Source organism: Gambusia affinis, linkage group LG01, assembly GCF_019740435.1.
Source record: "Gambusia affinis linkage group LG01, SWU_Gaff_1.0, whole genome shotgun sequence".
NCBI lineage: Eukaryota > Metazoa > Chordata > Actinopteri > Cyprinodontiformes > Poeciliidae > Gambusia > Gambusia affinis.
This window is the reverse complement of record NC_057868.1, coordinates 31,999,486-32,012,412: the sequence shown is the minus strand read 5'-3', so window position 1 is coordinate 32,012,412 and position 12,927 is coordinate 31,999,486. Positions and strand designations below refer to the sequence as shown.

Sequence of the window (12,927 nt, the reverse complement as noted above, 5' to 3'; positions counted from 1 at the left end):
CGACTGCACAGAGAAACGAAAGAAGCAGCACAGCGATGTGAAAAGTTTGGCTGTGAGCTCTCTGTGGAGTGTTCTGATAAGGCTATCAACGCTTGGCTGGCTGATACACTTGGTAAGGCAGGAGTCGTTTTTCTCGAAAAGCCCCTCTCAGATCACTCAAACTGTCTTTTTGCCACATTAGGCTGAGAGCTGTTGATTGAACTAGAAAAAAAGCCGGCAATAATAAAAACTTAAAAGAAAAAAAAGAAACAATACTGATATTAAAACAGAGGACATTAATATATATATATATATATATATATATATATATATATATATATATATATATATATATATACAAACAGGAGTGGGGTTCATCTAAAACATGCAGCAGTACTGGTGTTCACAATATCATGTGTTATTTGCTTTTTTAGTGCACATTATTTGTGCTTGGATAGAAACTAGACAATTGTTTGGCACATCTTCTGTTTGAAAGAATTTAATTTTGGAAGACTGATATTCATTCAAGCTGCATGTCACACAAAACAATTCAGAAAAGAGCATTCTTCAGACAGGAAATTGGAAAATCCTTACACATGGAGACAACTGAGCTGAAAAGAAAAAAGAAAAAAAAAGACAACAAAAAATAACAGCATTCGATGCGAGAACTCCACCTGGCAATGCTACTATTTTCTTTGCATGAAGAAATAAGAAAATAAATAGATGGAGGAAAAATCCATGTAATGACCTCTTATTATCTGCTGTGTGCACTGAAAATAGTGTCTGAGTGGCCTTTTTTTTATTTTTACTCCTTTGGACTTCAACGGTTTATATTCACAAAACTATTTTTGCAATTGTTCACAATTGTGGCGGTATTGACTCAAAAGACTTTAAGATTCCTAATCAGTTACCCCCAAAAATGGAGTCATCCAGCATCCAGTCAAGGAGAACACAGGAGTTTTTTTTTTTTTTTACAAACCAGGAATGTTTGAGAGCAAGTATTATTACAGATTACTGCTGCATCTATTGTAAGCGACAGTCTAGTTTTGCCCAACTAGTTTTGTTACTTTTATTTTATCAGAGAAGGTTTCTGCCAAGAATAGAATACTTATGTAAATGTTGTTTTTTTTAATATAAAACTGTTTAAAACTGCACTAAAATTTATGTGATATGGCATAAACCTAGTTTTAATTTTTTTTTTTTTTATAGAATGAGCGAATGTAAACCCATTTGGTGTTGATCAGTTGCCTCCTTTGCACAATTCCTGGGTGCTGCTCTAAGGAGCAGCGTTAGTTTCCATCTTGCACTGAAGACTCAGCATTGCAGCAAAACATTTATTCTCCCTGCTCACATCTCCGTCTGAAACCTTAACTGACCTCAGCACCAGCACCATCTCTCTGATTACCCAACATTCACCACAGCCCCTCCAGGTTTGTCTGAATTAACTATCTTACCATGCTTTCCAGTCTGATGAGAAAACTCGTGCATCCAGTACAAGCCGAAGGCTGCGTTTCCTTTACCGACCTAGCCGGAACGAAAAACTGCACGCTTTTCTGAGCCACTCTCACTTCTGCAGGCTTAAATTGGAGCACGGGGAGATAACTCCCTGTAGCTCCAGGTGAGTTCGTCAACAACAAGAACATCATCAGAGGGTGGCAACTCTTTGGTTAAAAATAGCTTTGCATCGGCATAGTATGACATAGTTTATATATAAGTCCAAATTGGGTTTAGAGTTTCCTGAAAATATTTACATGAATGTTTCATTACTTTTAAGCCATTCGGGCTAATAGGTCTTGATTCATGAATCGATTAAAATCAGTTTTCAAACCAAATTTCCTGACATTTTGCTACTTTAAAAAAGTGTAAAATAATCTGTTTTTTAATTTGTTATCCCTTGGCTTGTGGCGTTCAGTCAGCAAAAATGTTTGAACAAACTAAAGGTCACTGCAAAATGTCTGCTTATTGTAAGGGGCTTTTCCCCTCTTTTCATAAAGGAGCTTGCAAATATCACCATAGAGAGTCCAGGAAAACTATTTGATATATTACATCACATTTTTTCCCATTATAACCAGTAACTTTATTGTGTTTTATTAGGATTTTACAAGACAAAGTGGAAGTAAAATGATAGATGAGATAAGAAACCTCTACCACTCTTCAAGATAGATGGATGGTTATGACTTTTATCAGTATTTTCCAAACCAATCTAAATAAAGTTATGCATTCTGCTCCTATTGGTGGAGATGCCTTGAGGATATTTATGAATAGGCTTAAAATTAATAATTATTTTCATTGTGTTGTGTGACTGTGAAGAATTTTGTTGCTTCAATGAAAACTAAGAAAACACACATTATACTTGCATTAATTTATCCCTTCTGAATCTGAATCCTCCTTCTACCTGACGGTTATTTATAACAGGTAAAAGCCGGTATTGTCACAGTGTTGACATTTACTTTCACACCATCTTTTTTTAGGATCTTGTTTTTACAGATCTGGTTGTTTCAATATCTGACAACACCATTGAGTTTATACTTTATTTTAATGCTTGAAATGGAGATGAAGTTTACCTGCTCACGTTGGTCAGATAATAGATTTTTTTTTTTATCTTTTCTCAGGGTAGTTTTATGTGTATGGCTTTGTTTTTAAAAAGTAAATTTTTTTGCATATTAGATGATAGCCAAAGAATTTACTATCTTATTTGATTTTCAAACTTTTTTCAAACCACATAAAGAAATGGGAATTGATGTACAGATCAACAACTGTATTGCACCTTTGGGGCTGCAGAGAGCCACCAAAGTAAATAAATTATCTATAATAACTGATTACAAATAATACATTTTTCAAAAATGTATACCAGATAAAAGAATGTGCTCAAATGAGAGTTGTTAATTAAGATTAGTTTTGCAAAAACCCTCTGGTGGCCAGGTATTTTGAAGCTGAGCTAAACAAAAGGAAATTCCCCAGTGTGGTCTGTATCTGTTGTCCCCAGGACCCAGAGCAGCGGGATTTTGTTTGACTTGAGGGCATAGATGAAGTGTTAGAGGGAGCAGAGATACCTGGGGATATGTCTTTTCCCCCCGCCCCTCTTTGTGCACACACCGAAGAACGAGGACAGCAAGTTTGAATTCTGTCCTGGGGTTGATATAAGGCCTGGAGATTGAAGGAGGACTTTGAGAAATATGCTGCTTGTTTTTATTTGTTTGCAGTGGTAGTAATCTGGGCATTCTGGAGGATTTGACTAGAAATAACAACATTCATATCTGGAGGGAATGATTGGCCTGGACCTGCTTTGCTGACTGCTCAGATAGTGCAGCTATCATATTGCTCGTGAGACTCGGGATTGACTTGAAGACAGATTTTATACACTGTGCTTTGCAGAAGAAGTATTATTACCCCTTGAACCTTTCCACAGTTCCTCATCTTACAAAAACAAATTTGAATGAGATTTGATTTGATAAACCAGTTTTATTATAGGACTATCATTAAAATGGAATTAAGTTAATGAAGAAAAATCATGCAATTTGTTTTTTATATATTAAATTCTGCATATATTTCAGCAACCATTACTTTTCTGACGTCAATAAAAAAAAGTCAGTGCAGCTAATTCCCTTTTAGAAGTAACCTATTTTGGGAAAACAAACTGAATAATTTAATCTCAGTATTAAATCCTGAAAGTTCAATGAAGGCCTCAGAAGTGTTGATGCATAAACAGCTTCATGATAAGTTGGCAACACAGCAGACAAGTCAGGGATGCAGTTGTGGACAAGTTTAAAGGAAAGTTTGGTCAGACAACAAATTGAATATATCACTCAACACTATTCAACTGTAATTAGAAAGAGCATTGCACAAACAGCAAATCCACTGTCTACCAAAACTAACTTTATGAGGAAAGGAGCCAAGAGGCCCTTTTAACTTTGAAGGAACTGCCAACATCCTGACCTCAGGTGGGAAAATCTACTGATGGGAATCCTGTCAGCCATGTAGCAAGAAGAAAGTTGTTTGTAAAAGAAACCCAGATGGCGTTCTGGTTGCAGCTTGCCACAAACTTTGTGGCGAACACAACAAATACTAGAAAGAATGTGTTTAGGTCAGATGAGACTAAACTGAATTCTGAGTCCTTCATGTAAAATAATGTGTGGTGAACCAAGAAACCTCCCCTTAACACAAAGGGTTGCAACATGTTGTTTCAGCAGTGGGGGAAATTTTTCTTCAACAGGGAAAGTTCATAAAGAACATATATAGAAATGAACACAAGGAAAGCTGTAATATTAAGACTTTAGTCAAAATTCACCTTTCAGGATTACGACCATGAACTTGCAATCAGAGCTACAATGATGTGGTTTAGATGAAAGGACATTTATGAGATGTCCATGTTAAAATGGCCCAGTCAAAGAGCAGACCTCAATCAAATGAGAATCAAAATTAGGAAAACACAGAATACTGTACACCAAATAAACAAATTAAGACGAGCAGAATAAGGATGGAAACTTAATTGGTTAGGCCCAGATGGACAGAAACAAGGGAGAGAAAATTCAGTGAGAGCAAGCAGTGAGGGGCTTGTGGTGTGATGTTTGCACATTGACCTGCAGACTTTCTGCTCTCTTTGTGGGAGTTTACTGGACACTGTCTTTTGGGTGACTGTGTCACGGCACATCACAATAAAAGATCAAAAAAATTTTATGTTACAGCAAGCTGATATAAGGCTCAAGACTTCTTGTTGTGCAAATTCACTGAATTCACTGCATCACATAGCATTTAGATTAATAAATCAAAGTGCAGCACCAAATGAAGATACCTTTGGTGTAAATGTCGCTTTAGTCCGTCTCTTGGGAAGGAGCGGGACTGGGGATCGTTGAACTTTTGATTCATATTTTTGAAAAACACAATTAAGCATGAAAAGAGCAAACATCCTGCAGTTCATCTAGAAGATGACCCCGAGCTACAAATCAACAAAAAGATGTTTCTGAAAACACCAACCAGAAGAGGAAGAGCAAGAATAAGAGCAGTAGCCACAAAAATAAGCTGCTGTACTGTCTGTGTCAACAGAGGATTGCAGAATTTCCTAATACCAACAAATTCAACTACTTTCAAGACAGTAAAGCTGTGCTAATCACAGTAGCACATAACAGAACAAATCCACAAAATTAAGTAAGTTCAAGGATCCTCATGATAACACTACATATATAAGGATTTATTAAGACACCAAACATTCAGATTTGCCTAGTTAACCTAAAATGAGGCTACAGATGATGATAAAGTAAGAGTTGTTTGGGAGTTGTACCAACTCCTAAAAGAGCCTCACAATTCTCAAACACTGTAAAAGCAGATAAAACTTTGCTTCCCATTTGCCTCACATAATCCTATCACAACGCAAACTTGTTTAGACCAATAGGCAAGATTTCCTTCACTGCAAAATTCACATTTATAGAGTTTACCTATAAATCAGATACTTTAGAATAATTAAACAAAAACAGAAATTCATTCTGATGTCTTGACTTATTTTCCAAACCCATGTTCAGATATGAACAGTTTTGAATACAAGGAGAAACATCTTTGCAAAATAAGAAAAGAAGTCATTTTCTATTTAAGTGTGTAGGGTTGTCATTACTTTATGAGAAAGAATCTACACCCACATACAGGGAGCCTCATGCAGTTAATGAAAATGTACATTTGAAGTCTGAATCTGTGTGAATACAATTATACTACATGATGTTTCAGAAAATTCAGATCTTAGACAAATGTTCCCCAGACAGAACATCTTCAGCATTTTAAATGAAATATGATCAAACTAAAATGTCTGAAAGAACATAAAATTATTCATGAGACTTTAATAGTGACTGCATTTCATCTAAATATGGGCCTTTTTAAGCATCGTACCAGACTGAGTGGTAAATGACTCTCCTGAAAAGTTTTCAGAGGTCGCAATATTTTTCATAAGAAAAGATACAAGTAATAATCCTTTTTCATTTTCATTGTCACACATGATGGCTTATATATAGATTCACTCCACACAAGAATAGAATAATGCTCGTACACATACACACGCCCACGCCCACACACGCACACGCCCACACACACGCACACCCCACACAGAAATCTGAATGTCAGAAAGACAAAACCCATAAATAGTGTCTCTTGCATGAAAGAGAGAGCAGGAGAAAGTAGTTTTGAGTGTGGTTTCTGGGTTTATGCATAGGGGTGTTATGGGATGGCAGGAGCTTTATCTGGAGAAAGACTAGACCCAAATAAACAACACAAGTATAGCAGAGAGTAGTGAAGCTAGCACTGAATTAAGTGGGATTAGAGATAATTTAAGCAGAGTCAGGAATGTATTTCATATTCCCTTTACCACAAATCATTCTGATTCAATAAAGAGAAAGTCTTCTTAGATGCCAGTCAGATACAGAGAAGCTAATTTACTTACTGAATTTTAAACGCATCTTTGACATGTCATTATTCCTGGGTCTTTTATATAGTCAAGGTAAATTGCACAATTATTTATATGTGCAGGAAAAAACTGACAATGCGTGGCATGGATCCCGCTAAATGAATATGGAGCCTCTACTACAGCTGCACGAAATAGACCAAAAAGAGTGAAAAGAGGGCAATTTTCTTCCTGCGGAGCACGGAACAGAAAGTTCTGCCGTGGTTCCAGTTTTGTCATTTTCCAGTGGCACCAGAGATAAGAGCAAAGCAGTGGATGGAAATGACACCAGCGCTGCACACACGGGAGGATACAGCTGGTCTGTAATGGAAGGAGATTGAGCAGATGTGAAGGATGGAGGATTGGGAAGCGAATGGCTCGTGCGCAGATACATTTCCCTGACCAGTCTTTGTCATCAGTCCTCATTCACTATTTTATTTCTTGGTCCATCTGTTTTCTTCACTGCCTGCCTGTCACTTTTTCTTGTGCTCTACATTCATCCATATTTTATGGCTTGTACTCCCCAAGACAAAAGGCTGGGAGAAAAGAGTTTATAAAACGTCATTTCCTATCCTGGTGTGCGAGTTGTACTTTAAAGTAAAATATTTTATTACATTCCTTTAAGCTTTGTTTCTTTAGCTTGCTTTTTATTTAATAACATTTTTAATTGAATTAAAAATACTTCAAAATATGCATTATTCTATGAATCAGTTAAAAACAGTTTATAGGAAAAAATGGTTGAGTGTCATACACTTCTGAGTTAACGATAAGAAAGATGTTTATGTATCATCTTTGGCCCTGAAAATTGATTTTTTTATTTATATACAATATTTTTCTTCTTCCTTCTTCCTGTTCACTTGTGCAAAGGTGACAAATACAGAGACTTTTACTTTGAAACCACAGCATGTTTTAGAAAAGTAGTGAATGCCAGAAAATTAACTCAAAGCCAAGTATTGGTTTCTGTTTTCTCTTGTCATGCACTTAAAACTTCATTTGAAATTAGTACTTAATACATCATTGTTTATCTCCTAAATGAAAAAATGCACTTTGCCAGAATCAGACAATTTTCAGCTGATTATTATTTTCTGACCTATGAATGCACCATGTGTAAATCCTAGCAACAATAAAAAGTATATATACCACATGTGGGTAGATAAAAACATGTATATATATATTTTTTTTTTTTCATGAAAGTTATCTACTGGATCTTTAATGTCAGCTCTGCTCCTAGTATAAATAATTATTAAACGTTCATAACGGAAGGGCTACATTTTTTTAAAGCTAATCCTGTAACATTAAATCATGCAAATCTGTTTTAACCGCTCAAATCTTTACAAAAAACAGAAATTGAAAATCAGCCACAAACCTCCTCTCATCTATAAACATAATTTTTGTCTATCCTGTTTTTTTTTTCTGTGTCCTCAACTGGTGCCACTTTCTTTTTCACCCACCGTTCTCTCTTGACCCAATACTAATTGGAGATGAGTTTCTATGGAGACAATGAATCTGCTATGTAGCGAATAATATATATTTGCACAGCAATTTTGTGCTCCATTGGCCCTGAAAGTCTAAGCCAGGAAATAAATAGATAAACAAATGAAAACAAAACACTTCACTGCCAATTAGACCATGACTGCACCTACAAGTTTTAAAGTGCTGCTGTGTTCATGTCTGAACAATAATGAACCTTAAATTAGGCTTATAGCTGCTATCCTACCTCTCCCTGTCTCTGAGTATGAAGACATAACCATATCTTTTAGCTCTCTCTAATGAGAAAGTTTAAAATGAAACCATAAATGTTTTCTCTTTAGCTCTTCACACTCCTTTGTAAGTCATACTTTCTTCTTGCAATGAGAAAAATCCGGTTTGTAAAACAAACAAACAAACAAACAAATAATAAAATGAGTGTTCATTTACTGAAATACATTTTCATGAAAGAATCCAACAAATTAATTGTAGATGTGTTCAGTTCATAGTGCCCTAACGCTGTGTCCTGACCTTCCTTAATAAAATCCAGTGCAAATGTGAAAATATTCAGGGGCTTGGATACTTTTTAAAAATATAATTTACTCTTATTTATAAGAAAGCTTTGATCATGCTTGATAATACACATCATATGATTACCTGATTATGCTACCCGAATAGTTTCAACTTGCTGTTGGTTTAATATTACTTCCTGCAGCCTTTACCTTTTAATATTAACACTACAACTAACATGTTGAGTTAATTTACATCCAGAATATATCGGCTAACTTGGCTTTTGCACTGTTAGACAGACTGGACTACATACATGCTGATGAAGAGCCAAGCTTATAGGGTTACTTTAAACCCTATAAGCAGAGGCCAGCAAAATCCAGCCTCTGATTTTGCTGGATTTGAAAATAACTTTTGTTGTTGTTTTGCTCTAAGAACGTGAAACTGCAACGCAGGAGTGTTATGTACAAGCAGGACAATTAGCTTATTATGCTACCAAGCTATTAGAAAAACAAAAAAGATTATCTTAATACCAGAATCTGTGGCCTTTGTGAGACTGTTGGAAGATAGAATATTTATTTATGTCCATAAATTCAGGACTAATATACATTTAGCATTAGGTTACACTGAAATATGGATTCTGTTCTCCTGATAAGATTTTAAATTATATTTACATTTGATGTTAGCTCAGAAAGGTCAGCTTTTTTTTTTAAACAATCTTTAAATGTCATAAAGGCTATGACCTTTGCCACTGGCAAAGAAGGAGAAATAAGTTATAATGGCACAACTGAGTTTTATGATTATGAGTTGATTTTTCCTGTCCTTGTTGATCTCTGCTTTTCTTTAACTGTGCAACTAACTTTAAAATATAACTCAGAAGGTGGTAAATGTGAATAAAGCTGGCATATACTCTGTAGTTTGAAACTAGGAATAAAAGCAAATGTGTTTCTAAAATAGTGGAATAGAGCAAAAAGCTTCTTTGTGTTGATGTAGTTTCCTGATATTTTGATCATGTATTCATGCATGTTTTCCCCTGAAGATCTGCCTACAATTACATATAAAAATGAAAAAAAGTTTGTCAGTTTCAAAGACCCCGGCTCTTTGCAATGACATGTACCTGGAAAAAATACAATCTGCTGAAAACTGGTTGTAATCATGATTCAACAGAAGAAAAAGATTAAAAAGCAACAAAATGTTCTTCTGACTTTACAAGGGAAAAAAATTAAACAGTCCAAGGAAGATAGACTTCATGTTCTCTTCCAGAAAATCTTCCTGCTAGTTTAGGGAGTAATTTTTCAAATGAAATAGTCAGAAAAAAGTTTCTCTTTTAGCTATAAAATACAAGCCAAGGGATTTTGGAACCAAACATTTTTATTTTGCAGACAGAGCTCATCAACAAATTGCGCTGAGCGTGGTGTGATGGTTGGATTGAGTTCTAAAAATTAGAGTTCAACCAGTCACCATTTTGTCTTTTCTTACATTAAATTAAAAGGGATGTAATCACACACAAAGTCTCTTTTTATACTGACGTAATTAAAAGTTACAGAAGCATAGACACACATGTGAAAAATTTTATAATCTTAAACATTTTTATTCTCAATTGTTTGCTTTTCAAAGATATTCTTAGCCATTAAACATTCCTGTATCTTTTATAATCTGCAGCATCAAGTACTGATTTAGAAATGCCATGGTGATATGATTCCTGCCCCATCTTGCATTGTTTCTGCATCTGCTTTATCTGTGGCGAAAAACCCCCCACTGTGGTCCACACCACTGTCCACACCACTGAACAAAGACTGCAAATGTAAATAAAGTTCAGTAGCTTTACTTTACAGATTAAATAGAAAATCAATAGACAGTGTTTTTTTAGTTGAATTTTTCCATTTTATATGTACAAAAAACACTAGAGATAGATGTACTATACAACATTATAGTTCTTAGTGGCAGGTACAAGAAAAATCAACAAAGAATACAATAAATGAGAAATTTAAATAAATTATTATGAACTCAATCATATGATATTAGAGAGTATGAGGTTATAAATAGGACATTTGTGAAATCTATGTAATATGTGTTTCATTCTGACTGGCTTGCCAACTTAAAATCCATATTCTTGCTTCTCTGGAAAGAAACATAATTTGCGAATGGTTTTAACTCTGCAGGGAGGTTGTTACACGCTTTTGTAGCTTTATATGGGAAAGCTGATTTCCAAAAGCAACTATTTCTCTTAAAAATGAAGTCCTTAATTGCACCACTTAGAGAGCATAGGCCTTTCCAGATTTCTATGAGAGCAGACAGCAGACCAAACAGGTGAAATGAACAAATAATTTCAATAATATACAGCACAGATTCACAATTGAATGAAACTACACATATAGCTTTAAATATTTTAAATAAACCTGCTGAACTTTACTTACTGAAATAAACATTAAAAAGTAATTATTTTATGTATTTTATTTCCTGTTCACTGCAAGCAGCAACAATAACAATTAATTGAAAACCATATGAAACCTTCACGCATTATAATTCTGCCACTACCATACATTCAATATATGGATGGTGTTCATAATAATGAACCATTATCTATACCTGATTTTCTTTGCCAGGTTGAAAGGCAAGAAAAATCCTCCTGACCTTTAAAGTTAATTAAGAAAGTAAACAATACATTAAAATGTATGTGTAACAAAAATCAGACATCTGAAGCCCCCCACAGTTTGCAAGTGTTGCTTTCTGTGTAGCTAATACCTCCTTGTCTCTTGCATTTCCTAAAATAAACAAAAATAAATTCCTAATTTTAAAACAAGAAGTTACAAACAAGTTACATTCACTTCCCCAGATTTTCTAAGAAGGATATTTTTTGATTTATTTCAACCAGATTTCCCTCTAGTTGCCATTTTGTCAACCAGAGGGAAATCTAGAGTTCAACACAACCTCATAATGCCATGGAGCAATAGATGTATGAAGATGTTAGACAGACCGAAGAAAGTCATAATTTATTGAATGAATGAATAAACCAATTTATTCATTCATTCAATTATTCTCTATGTTCATGTGACAGAAGCTGAGATCGCTGAGCTACACTGAGTATTTTTAATAAGGGCAAAGTTTCTGTGACTTCTTCTGTTAGGAGTGCAGAGTAAAACACTGGTTTATGATTTAAGATCCTGCATTCAAACATGTCCTGATCCTTTATCACCTAAAATTATGCAAAACCTTATTATGGCTTGTTTTGATAGTTTGAATATGTTTTTTATTTTTTATTCATCAAGTAACAGCCCTGTATGGAGCACAGGCTATCAGCGGGTGTTTAGTTAAACAGATTGTTTAACCAGCTTGACTTATTGCATTGTTCTGAAAAGATCTTGTCATTTTTGATAAAATCAGCACAAATAGAGTAAAAACAAAACAACAACAAAACAATTGATAAAGCATTAAACTGCAAAATAGCATTGGGGAAACAAAAAGAGAAATGTGTGCACTGTTTTTATTTTTTTTTTTACGTTTTTTTCAGCTCTAGTGGCCTTTAACTGACAGTGATCTGACAGAAAAATTGGTTGTGAAAGAGGAAGACAACATGCAGCAAAGATGAGCAGGCCGGGAATTGAATCCCTGACGACCGAGTGGAGGACTAGGGCCTCCAAAAGTATGGGACCCACGGTCTACCCCTGTGCCATCACCACACCCAAATGTGTGCATTTAAAAAAAATATTGAAAAATGTAATATTGCAAAATCTTCTCATAAGATGCAAGGCTGCTGTACAATTTTACATCTGAATTATTGTGTTTTTCTTTTGTCTTTAGCAAACTTTTCTCTTTTCTTTCTTATTTTTGATCCAGTTGATTGTAATTAAATTGTACTTGTTTGTCTTCATAAGAAAAACAAAAAAAACCAAAACGTCTTCATCACACATTCGGTAATGTTTGCTTTAATTGTGACCAAATGATCAAGAGAAAAATTAAAGAGGTGTCGGGCTCAAAAAACTAGAAATAAAGGGAAAAGAGTAAACAAAAACATGAAAGAGGAAGAAGCATCAAGGATTCAGCTGCGTATATTTAACAATGTAGCCTACCGTGTCCTTGTAATATTTGCTAGGCCTGACTTCAATAAGAGCAAAAAAAAGTTAAGAAGTGTACAAACTAAATGATAATGCAACATAAATTTTCATGATCGCCCAGTCACAATAAAATAAAAGTTGAAAGAAATGAATTAGCATTTTTGTCTCTTTTATATGTAAGTTAGTTGACTTGACAAGTAATGATTGGGAGAAATCAACGGTGGGCGGGCATAGAGCAGGTGATTATCACTGACCCAAGATCAGCTATTCTAAGAACAAGTTGAAAATGAAACAGTTGCATGAATTTGTAACTGATCCATGGTTAGATAGGTTGTGTTTGTGAGAGGAACTGTCGGAGAATTTATCACGATTGTGTTGGTAGAAAATGGACCGAAAACCTAACGGATCTGTCAAGAGAAAGAAGTGTCCGCAATAAAAAAAATAAAAAAAAAGTTCCACCAACAAGTAGCTAATCAACGTTTTGGAGGCATTTGTTAG

At 34.9% G+C, this 12,927-nt stretch overlaps 1 long non-coding RNA gene across 1 annotated transcript in view; it reads left to right on the top strand.

The window, feature by feature from the left end:
* Positions 1-12,516, top strand: part of LOC122833401 — a 29,602-nt gene extending 17,086 nt beyond the window's left edge. Inside the window, exon 3 of the long non-coding RNA XR_006370983.1 lies at positions 11,886-12,516. This is a non-coding gene — a long non-coding RNA (uncharacterized LOC122833401). The remainder of the gene's footprint in view (positions 1-11,885) is intronic.
* Positions 12,517-12,927: the final 411 nt, after the last annotated feature.